The sequence below is a fragment of the Equus asinus genome, chromosome 2 (genome assembly GCF_041296235.1).
Source record: "Equus asinus isolate D_3611 breed Donkey chromosome 2, EquAss-T2T_v2, whole genome shotgun sequence".
Lineage (NCBI taxonomy): Eukaryota > Metazoa > Chordata > Mammalia > Perissodactyla > Equidae > Equus > Equus asinus.
The window spans coordinates 26661431-26678499 of record NC_091791.1 but is presented as its reverse complement, the minus strand read 5'-3'; the positions used below and the strand labels follow the sequence as shown (position 1 = coordinate 26678499).

The 17069-nt window shown below is 51.3% G+C and overlaps 1 protein-coding gene and 1 pseudogene across 2 annotated transcripts in view; one reads left to right on the top strand and one right to left on the bottom strand.

The window, feature by feature from the left end:
• The window catches only part of SH3PXD2A (SH3 and PX domains 2A), a 245523-nt gene that overhangs the window by 176574 nt on the left and 51880 nt on the right, over window positions 1-17069 (bottom strand). The window lies entirely within an intron of this gene.
• On the top strand, window positions 9188-15414 carry LOC123278565 (large ribosomal subunit protein uL23 pseudogene; annotated as a pseudogene).

Genomic DNA, 17069 nt, shown 5'->3' with positions numbered 1-17069 from the left:
CTGCCTGACACCTCCCTCTCCCACACGGACGTCCAAACCACCGACAGAGAGCACAAGGCCTGAAGAGGGTGAAGAGGGAAGAAAGGAGACGGCACCTCCACCTTCTCTTTCCAGCTGAACCATGCCCCCCAGCCCCAGCGTTTCTGGACTCCTCTCACCCTGATCATCCCTCCAAACGGCCCAGAACTGTGGTCCCCAAAGCGCCCTTGCCACTGTGGGATCAAATTCAGGCCAAAGTTTGGGACAAAGACAGCATGTTCTTGGCAGAGATGAGGCCACACCAGACTGTCAGTGGTCCCTGCCCAGGCTGCTGTTCAAGGCTGTGAGACTCCAGAGCTGGTCCCCAACACGCTCCCCTGACACTGCTCCCTCCCGGAGAGAAGCCAAGTGGGACCCTCTGAACGGACAATCCCACATCCTGGCCTTCCTGCCTCCCTTCTCCAGGCATCTTGTTTCCTCATTTTTTTCTCTATTCCAAATGGGTCACTGTACTTTCAGGCCCCACCCTCATTGCTCCCCCCAATCCCCAAAGTCTTGTGCAAAAAGAAAAAATAAAAGAATAGGCTAAAGAAGAAGGTTGGGGCACAGGCAGAGTCCAGTTCTTTCCTGTGGCCCTGGCCTGGTCAATGTGGAACCCTCACTTCCCAAGGGCTCGCCTCTCCTCTGCTTGGGAGTGACCCTGGAGCCAGCCAGAGGCCATCCTAAAACTCAGGAAAAGTGCTAGAAGTCCCCAGCAAGATTCCAGGCTATCAGGGGGACCCAGCAATAGCCAGGCAGGCCCAGGGAGCTGTGGCCAGCCCACTGCTGCACCAGGTGACATGGGGAGGTCAACTGCCCAACGCCCAACTTCCTCCCCCATTAGAAACTTCACAGCATACGAGACTGAAACACAAGGGAAACCGCTCTGAAGTTTCCAGCATACGAGACTGAAACACAAGGGAAAACGCTCTGAAGTTTCCAGTGACGAGAGCACGAAGTATGCATCATGTCTAATGCTGCTGCCATCCACTCCCATCTGATGGTTCCATCTCTAGCTTCAGGCCCTTGGTTGGCTCTCTGCCTCCCACGGAACACGAGCCTATTCATGACCTCTGCCCCAACAGACCTCTCAAGTCACATGTCCTACTACCACCGCACGTCCCCACACACTGCTCAGTCTGCCCACAGTCCTCCCCAGACCTACTATGCTGTCCCACAACTCGGTGCCTTTGCATATTCTGTTCCTCTTACTTGGATTGCCTCACCCCAGTTGATCTCTTGTTGTCACCACCTTTGAGGGCTTTGCATAGGTTCATCCCTATTTCCTCCCTCCTCTAGATTGCTTCCGCAGTTTGGTCACATTTCTAGAACTGTACTTACCACTATATTGTAATTATTTTCTTATATACTTGCCTCTTTTCAAAGCCTATGAGCTTCTTGTAAGCAATGTCTGTGCCTTGATATGCCCACTGTCCATCACAGTGTCTCATACATAGCTGGGCACACAATTAGACTACATGTCCCAGTCTCCCTTGCCATGAGGTACAGTCATGTGACTGAATCCTGACCAATGGAACATGAACAGGGGTGATGTGTGCCTCCTCCAGACAACCTGTAAAATCTTCCTGCCATCCTCCACACTGTCTCTTCCCTCCCCTGCTGGCTGGATACAGAGAGCCGTGGGGGATGGAGTCACCAGATGGGAGAGCCTGGGTTCCTGAATGACCACATGGAGCAGAGCCCTCCAGTAGCTTGTTTTGGTCTATGATGTGAGCAGGAAATAAACCTCTATGACACTGAGTCACTGAGAGTTTGTTACACAGCAGTGAGCCTGTCCTGACAAATACAAAGGAGCTCAGTCAAGGTCCTTTGACCAAAACTGAAAGTGGGAAGACTTATAGAAAATGCAGAACGCCCTGGATCCAATCACATCAGACATTCCATCCCCTACACGACTGAACTAGTCCTGAAGCCAGGCCCTGACCCCTCCACCCCGCCTGATCCACCACATCACACACACACTGTTTAGAATTCCAAGCATTCTCCAGAAAGGACTAAGAAGGGTGGGGACTGAGGACTTGCCAGGTCACCTGTAAAAGTCACCTTAGGTGAATGAGCCCCAACTTGAGATTCTGGTTCCACGAGTTTATAGAAGGCACACAAAGACAACAAGTTGAATTGTAGGGAGGGGCGCCCTCCTCCCACACAGGCATCAATACCCCTCACATGCCATTCAAGCTCTCAGGAATGCTTCCAACGATGGGCACCCAGCACCCCTTGGAGGCAGCTTCCAGGAAGTGCTGGAACAGCGGTCCTCACTCAGAGCCCAAATTCAAGGCCAAATTCCCACCTGGGCCCAAGGGCTGTGACCAAATGGAAGAAGATCACATTGGGACAGAAGGAAGAAAAAGAAAGAAATGGAGAAGAAGGACATCAAATGCATCTTTCCAATACTCTAAGCCCTCGATACTTAAGCTGTGAGCCTGACACTAACCATTTTATCACCTGAGAGTTTGGTGGAAATGCAAAATGTCAAGCCCCAGGCAGACCTGCTGAATCAGAATCTGCATTTTTTTTTTTTAAATCAATGGTCAACTTTTTCAAAGATCTTTCCTGTTTTCATTTTATTTATTTATTTATTTTTTGACGAAGATTAGCCCTGAGCTAACTGCTGCCAATCCTCTTCTTTTTGCAGAGGAAGACTGGCCCTGAGCTAACATCCATGCCCATCTTCTTCTACTTTATACGTGGGATGCCTGCCACAGCACGGCTTGCCAAGCCGTGCCATGTCCACACCCAGGATCCGAACCAGCAAACCCCGGGCCGCTGCACCACTGGGCTGGCCCAGAATCTGCATTTTCTAGAAGATCGCTAAGTAGTTTGTGTGCACATTAAAATTTGAGAAGCCCTCACTGTTCTTTGCCACAAGGATTCCAGCTAACAATTAATAAGTGTATCCCAATAGCAAGTCCAGCCTACAAGCAATGGGGGCTAAACAGGAGAACTTGTCTTCAGAGAAAGGTGCATTGCCTGCACTCAGTGCTAGCCCACCATGCATTCATTTATTCATTCAACAACCATTCCCTGAGTACCTGCTATATGTCGGGAACTGTCCTAGGCACTCGGAAAAAGGAAGCTTAAGAGCAGGCAAGATCCTGCTCTCCTAAAGCTTGCATACTTGCGGAGATGAGACAGTAAACAAGTAGTTAAATGAGGCAACGATGGATGGTGATCAGTGTCTTGAAGACAATAAAATGTGACAATGTGACAGGGCCAGGGGCTCTCTGAGAAAGTGGTCAAGGAAGCCCTCTGTGAGAGGGGCCAGTGAGCTGAGGCCTGAGTGCCCAGAAGTCACCTGCTTGATAACCGGGTAGAAGGGAGTTCGAGGCAGAGGGAACAGCAACAGCAAAGACCCTGAGGCAGCAGTGTGTTGGTGGCCCAGGAACAAGCGAGTGAGCAGTGAAATGAGAGCCAGTGAAGGGATGGTGGCACGAGACAAGTCTGGAAGGGCAGGTGCGCACCCACTATACAGGGCCTGGGAGAAGGGTGAGGAGTTGGGAGTTCATTCCAAACAGAAAGCAAGTCTCAGAAAGGTTATAAACAGGGGTGTGACGTCATCTGATTTCTGTCTTAAAAGGATAGCTCTGGTCGGTGGGAAGACAATTCGGCAAGTGGGGAGACCCCTAAGGAGGGCGGCTCAGCTGTCAGGTGGGAGGTGATGGGGCTGGACCAGGGAAGAGGGCGGAGCTGAGCTACATTTCCAGGGAGGTCTGAGAAGACATGCCGACTTGCTGTTGGGTTGGATATGGACATAACTGGCCAAGTTTGGGGTGGTCCCCACTGGGTTTGATCCCTTTGGCACCTCAGGTGCTCATACCAGCTGACCCGGGCAGCCCACGGGCCCCGATCTGGCCTGATGGCATCAAGAGCCGATGCTGGCATTTGTTGCCTCGACGACCTCTTTCCTGGTCACTGCAGTCAGCCATTTAGCCCATGGGAGTAGTTTCCTGTAACTTCTTTCTGGAGGTCCCTGAAGCCAAGGGCTTCCAAGTGTCTCTTATTCGCAGAAGGGGAAGACAAGGTGGAGCCCAGATGGAAAAAGAGAAAACCCCCCAAAGCAAAAACTAAAACTCAGCAGAGTTGCCAGGGGGAGCCTTGTAAAGCAGCCCATGCGGTGGGGCCAGCCCCGGTTTCTTAGGCTCTGCGGCCAGCTCTGTTTAATGAGGTTTTCCTGAGGGGAGAACCCAACTCCTGCAGGGGAACCTGGAACAGGAAAAATTCCCCTGCAGAACTTGGTGTCCTCCAGCCCACCCTGGTGCCCAGCTGCAGGTCGCTTGTCCAGGTGGCAGCTCTGCTGCTGACCCAGGTGATGGCTTCCTCTTGGCAACCTCATAAACACAGCAGCTGCCACCTGGGGGGGAGGGGCGGAAGGAGGACCAAGTACAAAGAGAGAAAGCGCTGGCTTTTTGAGGACTGCCGGCACCTCTGTGCGGGCCTGCCTCCCTCTCAGGCTCAGCATGCACAGAAGCAGTGATTGCTCTGCCCTTCGTGTGTCCCAGGCCGTCCTGCCTCCACACTTTTACTCGCACTGACTGGCTGCCCGGAATGCCTTCTAGTCTACCTGAACCCCAGCCCTTCTGCTAGACCCACCTCTAGGTCCACCTTCTCAGTAAAACCCAGACAGGAGGAAGGGAATCTAGCGTTTATCAGACACCTCCTCTAACTGCACCATTTTATTTCTTTTTTTAAAAAAAGTATCTGAAGCAAATGTGGCAAAATGTGAACATGTGTTAAAGCTGGGAGGTAGGTCCACTGATGCCCATTATACTATTTGCTGTAGGATTAAAAATTTTCATAATTAAAAATAAAGAACAGAAAAGAAAAGCTGGCTGGCTGCAGTGCAGAGAAGCAGCTAGAAGGGGCCGGACTGGAGCCCTGGGGAGTCCCAGTAAGAAGGCTATGGATACAAGTGAGGAATCAAGAGGAGGGATCTACGGGGGTGAGTGATGGTGCAGTGACTGAGGGAGGGAAGGGGGGCGAGGAGGAGGAGGGAGGGAAGGAGGTAAAGAAGGAGGAGGGAGGCGTCTAGACAGGAGCCAGGTTTGGAACATGGTGAGGTGCAAGCATTAGTGAGTTATACATGGAAATACTTAGAAGGGTCAGCCTGCAGTCTGCTCATCTTCCATCTGTCTCTACCCACTCAGCCCCACCTGAACCCAGTGACTTGCCCATAGCAGGTGTTCAACAAACATGGTCAGATGCTCACCCCCCACCCACCCTCCAGTTGATGAGAGAGGTTGGGACCAGAGAGAACTGCCCCTCATTGAGAGAAGATGCCTAAGGGAGAGCAGAGCCCCGCCCCAAGCCTATTCCTGATGCCCTACCTGACCCACATTGCCGACAGCTGACAGGGTATTTTGGGGGCCAGCCTGACCCTACAAGGGCCACTCCCTTTCCTGGGCAAATGCCTACTGCTCAGCTATTTCTAGCGGGGACAGCAGCAGGGCGGGCACGGCCCTAGAGAAACAGCTAGCATTGGGGCGGGGAGGGATTAGACAATAGAATGGACACATGAGACCCAGGGGACCCCTGCCCGACCAGAGAAGGGGATGAGGGGGACGAGCCAGCCTGAGGTTCCTGCCCTCCAGGGCCCCAGCCCTACCCACAGGAACCCTGAGCCCTACTGTCTGGGGCAGCCTGGGTGAGGGCTGAGAGTACTGCCAGCCCTGTGCACTCATGGGGCCCGGGCACAGCACGGCCCAGGGAAGGGAGACTGCAGGCACATCTCTTCTGGGAGAAGAGCCCATGGCTGGCCATCATGGGTGCCCTCTGGAGGCAGGGCCACCTCCCACCAGGGTGCCGAGACTGTCACACGATTCTAAAGGGAATGCCTCTTCATGGGCCACTGTCAGGAAAAGCTTAATTACAAGGACCCACACTCCCCTGAGAAGGGGAAGCAGCCCCCCTCCCACCACAGGCTTTTGTGTTTGGGGGTGCAGACTTGTCAAGCCCCTCGCTCATTGCAGTCAGTGAAACTCCCCCCCAACCCGCTACAGACCAGGGTCAGGGTCCCACCCTGCCCTTCCCATCTAAGATGCCTGCTTGGGATGTGGCAGCAACGTGGGGGAGAGATACAGACAAGAGAGACAGAGATGCTGACAAAGACATACCAGAGTGAGAGAAAACGCCTCCAGGAAAGAGGCTGGGGAAAGGCCACAGGGACAAACAGAGTCAAGCCCAGAGTCAGGCTCAGACTCGGAGACCCTTGGGGAAAGAGAGAGAGAGACTTGGGAAAGAGAGAGACAGAGAGAACACTGCAGGGAGAATCCAAGACTCCAGAGCAGAGAAAAGGAAATGAACAAACCCACAGAAACTGATGATTTCTCTCTCTGCCCAGCCCAAGCCCTCCCCAGCCAGGGCAGGGGGTCGGGGCAGCACCCATTGCCAGCGGCCAGCCAAGCCCCACCTGCTTGGTAGCCGGAGCCTTTCTGGCAAGGTAGGAGATGACCTCTCTCTTCTCCAAGGTGCCAGGGCCTCCCAGGCTGGCTCTGCAGTGCTCAGGCCCATGGAGGGGCCATGCCAGTTACACACAGCAATGGACAGGAGAGGTTTGGCGTGTGTATTCCAGAGCCAGACCGCCTGGTCTGAATCCTGCCCCCTACTTGCAGAGAGGGTGGTTCTGCAGCTCCCCCGTCCCCTACCTTGGTTCTCAACTACATAGCCAAGAAACCCTGGTGTTCCAAAGCAGCCCCAAATGTCCCCACTGCACCAAAACCCCACGTAAAACACTGGATAGAATCTCACAGTGTTGAGTCGTCCTACATTTGGTAGACCTCTTGGCCATCTCCCCTGTCTGGTCCCCGCCCCACTGCACAGTAGGATGAGCAGGCACGCCCAGTGGCCCAAGTGCACACATAAAGGGATTTCCCTCCACCCTCCCACTGGGGGTTCCTCCTCACAAGCTTCCAAGATGAGGAGTGGAGCCCTGGGAACCTTGGGGTAAAAACAACCCCACCTTCTTGGGGAGCCAGCCCACCAGCCTTCACCAGGGATATCCTCAGAGATCAGCCCGGCACTGTCTCAGCGAGAAGAAGGGCCGCTTGTCGTGCTCCAGAACCACCCTCTCTGCAAGCGTCTCACCTCCAGCCCATACACCAGCCTCCTGCTTCCTGTTTGGGTTTTTTTTTAAAGGCATATCTGAATGTGGTCCATTGAGCCCCAGGGGCACCCCCGCACCGCCCCATTCCCAGCCTCCTCCCCAGCCCCCCACCAGCACTGAGCTCAGACTTCCAGCGAGGCTGAACTGGCCACTTTGTTCTGCTGGGCACCAGATAAACGTTCCCTAATTAGCAGATGGAGCCAAATCCTGGCGGGTGTTTGGGGTTGTCTCCTGGCCGGCCCTGGAGCATTCACTTACTGCAGCTCGGGGTTCCCAAGACCCTTCTGTAGCTGAGAAAATGTTCCCCTCGTCCAGGCTAGACACACACCGTGTCCACAGGGGAGAACCTGGAGCCCCTCCCTCCTCCAGAGGGGCCAGAAGCCACAACAGGAATGACTGTCAACCTAATAATGCCCACAGCTGCTCCAGGCTCAGTGTGAAAGGTTTCCTGTGCCTTATCTCCTGGAAATCTCACAACTCTAGGAGGCAGTTTCTGCAATTAGAGCCATTTAGCAGGTGGGAAGGCTAAGATTCTCACAGGTCAGGTAAGCAACTGCCCAGGGTCACACAGCTGGCAAGAGGGGGGCCGAGGAGCACACAAACACAAGCAGGTCTGATGACAAAGCCTGAGCTTTCCATCACTGCAAGAAACCACTCCCCCGGGAAAGTTGGGAATTTGGAATCAGCCATCCCACAAGCTCTCTTGGAGAGCCCGATGTCACCCAACTACGCAGGTCGCAGAAGAATCTAAAATCTTTTTTCTTTGGCTCCAGCTAAATTGAGAATATAAAGGAGGGGCCGGCTCCGTGGCCAAGTGGTTAAGTTCGCGTGCTCCGCTGTGGCGGCCCAGGGTTCAGATCCTGGGCGTGGACATGGCACCGCTCGTCAGGCCACGTTGAGGCGGCGTCCCACATCCCACAACTAGAAGGACCTGAAACTAAGATATACAACTGTGTACAGGGTGGGGGTTGGGGAGATAAAGCAGAAAAAACAAAAAAAGAAGATTGGCAACAGTTGTTAGCCCAGGTGCCAATCTTTAAAAAAAAAAAGAGAGAGACTATAAAGGAAACACCTCCAATTCTCCAACAACTCCTACAATGGCCTGGTCAGAAGGAACATCCCTGAGGTGCAGGAATCGTAGCCTCTAAAATCGCTTGGGGGCTGAGGTCCTGCGTAGGGTGGCAGGGAGCTGGTGGGGGGAATCATTGCAGCTGGCATGTCTGGGTCACCTGGCGGGTGGCAGTTCGGCTGCCAGAGGGAAGAAGAAACTGTGTTCCCTCAAACAAGCCGAGAGCTCCGGCTCCCACCGCTCAGCCGGGCCGTCCCACGCACCAAGTTCCATCCCAAAGGAGAGCTTGTGCAAGGATGCCAAGACCTCCAGCCCCCAGTTCCGGGAGCTGCCTCAACAAGCCCCCTGGGATGCCCACGGCATGCAGGCCTGATGGCAGTGGTCTACACCTTGGGTTGCTCGCCCACCCTGTGCCTTCTGCCCTGTCCTGATTTCTCCCACCAGCTGGCGGCTCCGGCTCAGACCAAGGCTGTCAGCCTGGCTTTTCTACCCAAGACGATCCTGACTTTCCCCTCAGGGTCCCTAGTACCAAGCCCAGTGCCAAGCACGTAGCTGGCACTCCTCCAAAGGTGCCAGGATTGACTTGAAATTCCCTCCTGCGGGAAGGGAGTGACTTGTTCACAGCTAAAGGGCTTCACAGAGCACAGACATACACACACACGTACAGAGAACACTCACCCGGCCACCACTGAAGATCTTCCTTCCCTTCATTCTCCAGTTGGGGTGGGGCACTGTCCCCCCACCCACTCACCAGCCAACTTTCCTGTTGGTTATCCAAAGATGGGTAGATGGGGCCCCGTGGAGGCAAAGCTGAGTTTTCTAGGTCAGACCTTTGGGCCCGGGACCCGAGGAGGAGGGCGGTGATGGAGGCAGAAACTGCACTCCAGGGCCTCCCTGATGAAACACCCAAACACACCCTGACATGACACCCTATGCTGGGAAAACAAGGTGCGCAGCTCCGAGCAGTCATACAGGTGGTGTGGCCTGACTCAGACGCTGCCTCTGGCAGAGCCAGGGTTTACTGTCCAATGAGAGAGGCGGGCACTGGTGGGCAGGACGTGTGGGCTGAGCTCCAGGAAGCAGCCGATCCTCTGAAGGAGCTGCCATCTGACCTTCCTGGGAGCCAGAGAGGTCTTCTGCTCTCTGCACAGGCATCTTCTCCCCAGAGAGGGCGAGTGATCCCTGCTCCCGCCAGGAGCTCTCTTGGTGATGCAATGGGCTTCCGGCCTGCATCAGCCAAAAATACAAAGGATTTCTGGATGGGAGGCTAGAATTCCAGTTTGGACTGAACTAGAGGCTAATGCGCCTGAGTTCTAGTCTTGCTGTCACTTCCTGACACTGTAATTTGGACAAGTCGCTTCCCCTCTTAGAGCCTCATTTCCTCATCTGTCAAATAAAGGAAATGAACTACATCAGAGGGTGGCCACTGAGTTTGATCTCAAGGTGTTACTGCCAATTGATAGGTAGTGGCTTCACTAAGTAATTCGGTTTTGTTTTTTTCAGAAAGATTCTGAGACCATGTCTGGACTCGTGATCGATAAACAATGTCTGCCACGGGCACAGGACAGGAACATGCTACGATCAATTAATGATGTCCATTGTGGGCATGAGACAGGCAAGTGGCAGCATGAGTGCCAGATACTTACCACCCTGGCACATGATCTCTAAGGGTCTTCAATTGTAAAACCTACAATTCCACCCAATTCCCCAGTGAACACAGTTAACGCTGGTTGGCAAACCTCTACCTCCCACATTGTGACACTTGCACATAGTTGATTTCTCGCCCTGAAAGAGACATTCTCATCAGCCCTACAGGATAGTCACTGGGGAAGCAGGCAGCCCCCAAGCCCCCCAGTGCCCACACTCACAAGACTCACACACTCATCCAGAAGTTTAGAGCCAGTGAACTGTGCTAAGGTTTAATACTCAGAGGGCATCCTAGCTTCTCTAACAATTTTCCCCAAGGTCTACACAGGGGTTCCTCCACTGTGTGAAAATCCCACCCTGGCCCCAGGAAGAGGCTGAGTGACCAGCAAAGGGCAGAGATGGCTCCTGACTTTCCAGTGCACAAACTGGGGTCTCATCTAACAGGGCCTTATGTCCATTAGGAACTCCCTGGGTGCCTAATCCATGTGCCCGGATCACCTACAGGCCATTAGCCAAAAGCACACAGGTACCCAAAAAGATGCTAACAGACTGAGTACTCATCTGTTCAGGAAAAGATGAATTCCCAAGCACACCCGTGGCATGGTGCGTATTCCCCAACTCTGGACAGCATCAGTGTCAGACAAGTTCCTCCCTGCTCTGCATCCTGAGACTCTGCCCGCAGGTGGTTCACAGGCCCTGAGCTCCCTTCCTTGGGGCTTATTTCCCTTTATGCACAGATGAGTAGAGGCCCTCCCCCACATACTCTGCCCCATGGCCAATGCCCCTCCTCCCTCCCCTCTCTCCATCTGTTCTGGACCTGCCAGGCACTTCTTGTATAGGTTATTCCTAAACCCACTGGATTGGGGAAACTGCACAAGAGCGGTCACCGTCCTTTCACAAACTCCATCTGCTCAGAGGGGAAACAAATAAACCCAACTTCGAGTGTGTTCTAGCCAGGTACCAAGTAACCCCGGATGCCCACTCAACGGTAAACAGCTTCCCATCCTGAGCCAGCCTCAAGGTACTAGCCCACCAGGCCTTCCCCTCCCAACAGGCTGCCCTGGAGAATAGACACCACGCAGCCCTCCCCCATTCCCACCCTAATACTCTGCAGAACCTGCCAGAGGGGAAATCAGGGGAGATGGAGAGGAAGCTGGAGGTCACCCTCAGGCCACAGGGGTGAGATGGAAGGGAGTGTTAGAGCAGGAGCAGCTCCCGGGGGAGGGGAAGCCAGCCGTAGAATTCCCAGGAGGCACTGGAATCCCCACAGGGCTCCCCCTACCCCGACTCCTCCAGAGTTCCATCCATCAGGAATCTGAATGATGTCTCTTTCCAAGAGCAAGGAAAAACTGCGGACCAAGAATTACTTTTTAAAAGAACAGTGTTTCTAACAGTGTTGCTGGGAGGAGGGTAGGTTGGTAATGACACTTTGGAGGTCAAGCGTTTATCTGGCAAACCCTTTCCACCACCACCTGCTTCTCCTGCCTGGAGGCAGACTGAGCCACATGGTGAAAGGGAAATCTGTACTAATGGGCCAGAGGAAGAAACCTCTGCCTCCAGACGGAGGGGGGATGTCCAGCTATTTTCTCTTGGAGGTAAGTTTCTGGGGGTATAACTGGTGAGGTTGCAGCTGCCCTGTCTAGAGTCTCCACACCAGTCCTTACGTGGATTGCCACATTGCATTCTCACCATTACCCCTGAGGCAGGTGTTTTATTATCCCCATTATACAGATGAGAAAACTGAGGTGCAGAGAGGTTAAAGGTTAGTAAGTGGTGCTGGAGCTGGTCCTGGAACCCAACCATCCTGGCCCTGGAGTATCTCCCCTTAAACACTGGACTCTATGACCACACACTTCTCAGTGTGTTTCCTCATGACACAAGAACCACCGCCCAAGTGCTTCTTGCCCCCACACAGAGTTCACGTGCTTTAAACAATATTTGAATACGAGATCCCTGTTTGACAAGATAATTTGCACAGTTCCCTGGGGTTTGTTGTAATGGATTATAATCAGTCACATTCCAAAGGAATGATCTAGAATGATGGTTCGGGAAATATGAGGTAATGTGATTTTAATAATTATTTTCCTTTTCTTTCTCTTGTTAGATGTGCTTTTAATACTGTAATGACCATGAGAGACATAGCTTATTTTAGACCTCCCATTTTCCCTACCTCCCCCCATAGGTGTCGTCTTTTTTTTTTTTTTTTGAGGAAAATTAGCCCTGAGCTAACATCTGCCAATCTTCCTCTTTTTGCTGAGGAAGACTGGCCCTGAGCTAACATCTGTGCCCATCTTCCTCTACCTTAGTAGACGTGGGACGCCTACTGCAGCTTGGCTTGCCAAGTGGTGTCATGTCCGCACCAGGGATCCGAATCGGCGAAAGCCGGGCCACCGAAGCAGAATGTGCAAACTTAACCGCTGCACCACCAGGCCGGCCCCATAGGTGTCTTTATTAATGTTGCAAATAATACATGAATATATTCTCCTTTTTATAAAAAAGTAAAACATTACAAATAAGGCTAAGGTTCCTCTTTGACCAAGCCCCTCATCCCACTGATGTCCCCAACTGTCTTCCAAAGATAACTCTATTACCAATTTGGAGCACATCCTTTCAGATCTTTTAAAAATATTTATATACTTATGCTGTATATGTACTTGCAAAAGATGCATCTTACTGTTGCTGTTTTTGGATAATTGCTATCATACAATAAATATTGTTTTGAAACTTGCATTGGTCATTCAATAACATTTCTTGGTGATCCATCCACTGAATTGAGATCAATCCCATTTGTTCTGACTGCTGTACACAGTGGGACGAGAACAGTCCAGTTTACCTGGCAATCCCCTACGGATGGTCATCAAGGTTGTTTCCCATTTTTGCCATGGCAAACAACATGAGGCTCTCTGTGCCTTCCTGGGACTGGAGACTGATCTCAGTCAAGGCCATGTTCTCCTCTGTCCAGGGCATGTGAGCAATCACAATGATCCACAGCTCACCACACTGCTGGAGTTAGAACTGCCACGCCAAGCACCAGTACACTCTAGAATCCTTGGTACAAAAGCTTTCTTAGAATTTGGCATGTTACCTCCCCAGGTTTTGGCCCCCTTGCCTTCAGTCTAGGGTCAATGATCTCAAACAACACAGAACTTGCCTCGCTGATTAAAAGACAGAGCCTGCGGCTTTTCACGAAGATGGTGCCAAAAGCAAAGAAGGGAGCCCCACCCCCTCCCAGAGCCCAAGCCAAAGCAAAGTCTTTGAAGGCCAAGAAAGCAGTGCTAAAAGGCATCCACAGCCACAAAAAAAAGATCTGCACGCATACCACCCACCTTCCAACAGCCCAAGACACTGTGGTTCGGAAGGCAGCCCAGACATCCTGGGAAGATCGCCCCTAGGAGAAACAACTTGACCACCATGCCACCAGCAAGTTGCCCCTGACCACCGAATCAGCCACAAAGATAGAAGACAATACACACTTGTGTTCACTGAGGATGTCAAGGTCAACAAGCACCAGATCAACCAGGCTGTGAAGAAGCCCTGTGACACTGACGTGGCCAAGGTCAACAGGCCTGATGGAGAGAAGAAGGCATATGTTCTGCTGGCTCCTGACTATGATGCTTTGGATGTTGCCAACAAAATTGGGGCCATCTAAACTGAGTCCAGTCCACTACTTCTAAATATAAATTTTTTTCACCATAAAAAAAAGACAGAGCCTTCAGGAGAGACTTCTCCCCACCCCTTTTCTACTCTCAGGTTGATCACTGGCAGACACCAGGATCACCCCAATCTGACCTCAGTTGAGGCCTGCTCTGGACATCAAACCAAACTAAAGCTTGTATAAATTTAACGAACAGAAAAATGAACACAGATGTTTACCTGCCAAGTGAGGGACTGTAACAGAACTCTTCTCATTCTAAAAATGAAGTGATTCTAAAGCTCCCCACAAATGACATGACAAATACACAACACGCCCACACACATACACATCCATTCCAAGGCCAGTTATTAATGATTTGGGATTATAGTTTTGTTCACCCATCATTAGCCTGGCTATTTGAGAGCTGGAAAGGGAGTGTGATCCTGGGTGGGGTAAGTGGGTGGAGAGTCTGGAGAGATGACTAAGGAAGAGAGATAAAAGCTCTTCAAAATAGGTTAAGTCCTTTAGAGCAAATGAGCAAACCTGAACAAACTTCTTAACTCTATCTTGCAAACAGCATGGGGGAAGCTAAAGGGCCTCTCCCGGCTCTCATCAAATATTGACCCTGCCCACTTACTGGCTGCAGTTCAGACTAAAGGGCGAGCAGCACCATGGCGCCAATGTTTGCAGAGCAATTACGGCAGCCCAGCGCCTTGTAGGTCAGATTGTGAAACAACCTTCGATGGAGCCGGGCCTTCAGAGGGCCTTCCGGTCCTTCCTCGGTGGGGCCGGGCCTTGGGGAGATACTTGACAGTGAGGGGGTTGTGCAAGGAAATTTACAGAGGCTGGAAATGTGGTCCAACGCCAATGAGAAGGCAACTTAAGAGCATCTGCGCCCCTTCACCCTCCTCCTCCTCCGCTTAACCGCACCTCCAAGTAATCCAAGCCCTTTACAACCAACAGGCCTCAACACCAGGCTTGTCCCGGCAGCTCCCTGTGGGACAGGTCCCTTCCCTGTTCAGATAGGGCTGAGCGGGGGATTATTTTTAGAAGAAATCAATTTCCACTTGGAGACCAAGAGCCTCTCCTCTCCCTGTTCCCAACTTGACACCTGAAACACCCTTAGAAGCTTGCTCTAGTGACTGACCTGGTTTCCAGAAGAGGTGTTTGGAACAGCCGTTGAATTGAATTGCTCTATCAATGGGGCAAATCATGGTGGAACATAGTCTCCCTCTTGCTGCTGGGGCCCTAGAAGATTGCAGAGGGCAACTGGGAAGGGACTGGGCGGTGGCAGAACACTCTGGGATGGGCATGAAACCAGATCAAGCCTCTGTGTGTCCCAGGTGGTCTAAAGCAGCACAGTCCAATAGAACTCTCCATGATGACAGAAATGTTCTCTGTCTGCTCAGTACGTAGCCAGTAGCCACCGTGGCTACTGAGCACTTGCAATGACCAAGAAATTAAATTTAATTTAAATTTTCAAAATCAACTAAACTTAACTATAAAAATTTAATCTTTAAAATTTTTAATTAACTTAAATGTAAATAGCCACAAGTGGCTAGTGGTTTCCGCATTGGACAGCACATGTTGAAAGCCTCCAGCCCCGGTGCTTCCCAGTGGGTAGGAAGAGGGGCTGGGCTCCCCGTGCAGCACCTTGTGTGCGGAGGAGGCAGAACCACTGGGTCTGAAGGCTCAAGGCAGAAGATATAGGGAGAGAAGAAGGTTTGGGGCAGAGTAGAAGGTTTTATCCTAGTGCCTTTGGAAGGATTTCAGGGGGGGTGTGAATGACCAAAAAGGTTATTAGAGTTGTATATGCACATTCAAGCATTTGTCTGGGGAGACAGTCTTGCTTTCATTAGAAGCACAAAAGGATCTCTGATCTCAAAAATAAAATAAGACAAAATAACTCATTGATCTGTCAGATAAAAGTCACTTCTCCAGGGAAACCTGTTCTGATCCTCGAGTATAACATTTCCCTATAAAATATATATATATATATATATATATATTTTTTTTTTTTTTTTAACTAAAATCTGTCTTCCCTCCTTAAGCTATACGTCCCATAAAAGCAGCAACCAGATCTGTTTTTGCTCATCAGTAAATCCCCAGAGCCTGGCATACTGCCTAGGACACAGAAGGCAGGTACTTAAGATTGGATAGATTATGGGTGGGTGGGTGGGTGGGTTGATGGATGGATGGATAGGAGCAGGCAGGCATAAATGAAGGAACAAACTAACAAATAAATTAAGGACATACTTTACCCTGATAACTATAACTTTCAAAGAACAACCAAATTCCCCTAAACTAGAGGGGGGATGTGTGGCTATATCTGCTATCACCAATCAAAACCATATGGGCATCTTCTTAGCTCGCCACTCCCAAGAAGAATGTTCTTTCTTACCTCTTCATCTCATAGCACATTGTTTGTACCTCAATCTTGTATTTATTTCCTCTATAGTGGACTTAATTGCTTAAAAGTCTACTTTCTCCACTAGACATGGACTCCTGGAAGGAAGAGACCTTGTTCTTCTCAACTTAGTGTTCCCCGGCTTGTGCCACTTCTGCCCTGTAAAAGTGCACATGTGTTTAGCCCCTCTAACCCTGAGTCAGCCTGGCCTGTTCATCTGTATATCTCTACCCTCACCACTCACGGCTGGAGTAAGACCGCCAGATTTAGCAAGTAAAAATACAGGACACACGATAAAATTTAAATTTCAGATAAACAATGAATACCTTTTTAAATATAACTGTGTCCCATGCAATATTTGAGACATATTTATACTAAAAAAAGTATTCACTGTTATCTGAAATTCAAAGTTGACTGGAGATCTCATATTTATCTGGCGACCCTAACTGAGGGCTTTGAAAGCAGCAGGTAGCCAGTAAGTGAGGAGTGCGGGTGGTGGGGGTAGAAAGGGGAGCAGGGAGATAAATGTTCTGCTCTGGACAGTCCTAAGGCTTCAGATAAGTGTGGAATGGGCAGGTACCGGGTTATCTGTGGTTTCCCTCCCCCAGTGATATGAACAGCTGGCTCCCCAAGGCTCCACCAGAGCTCTAAGGACCCTGTAGGAAACTCATTAATGCCACGCTCACATCAAAGCAACACTGGCTCTCCTCTGAGCACAAGTCCTCCCCCTCCTGCACCCTGCCTGCCTGCCACCCCCTCAGGCCCTGTTGCCTGAGATTGTTCATTCCCAAGGATCTTCCAGGAGCACCACATACAGAGCAGGCAGTCCTGGCAGAAGCTTTGAAGATGATAACCTAGAGTGATGTTCTGCTTTAGATCTTAATTTGCACACGGGTTGGGGGCCTGAGGACTATGCTGATGTGGAAGTGGCAGTGGAGAGAATTGGAAAAACCAAGATCTATGACAGAGCATCCTTCAAATGCTTCCTGGCCTTGAGGCTGTGGAGTGTGAAGGGGAGGGCACGGCTGTCCATCTCCAGGTTTGCCCCACAGAGGGAGATGGACACTGGAAGTGCCTGTGTGATTCCAAGTGAAACTAGGTCTGCAAATACCCCACGGCCCTGGGCCCACGGCCAGAGGAGGCTCTGGAGCACTCGGTATCTCTTTGCACACGA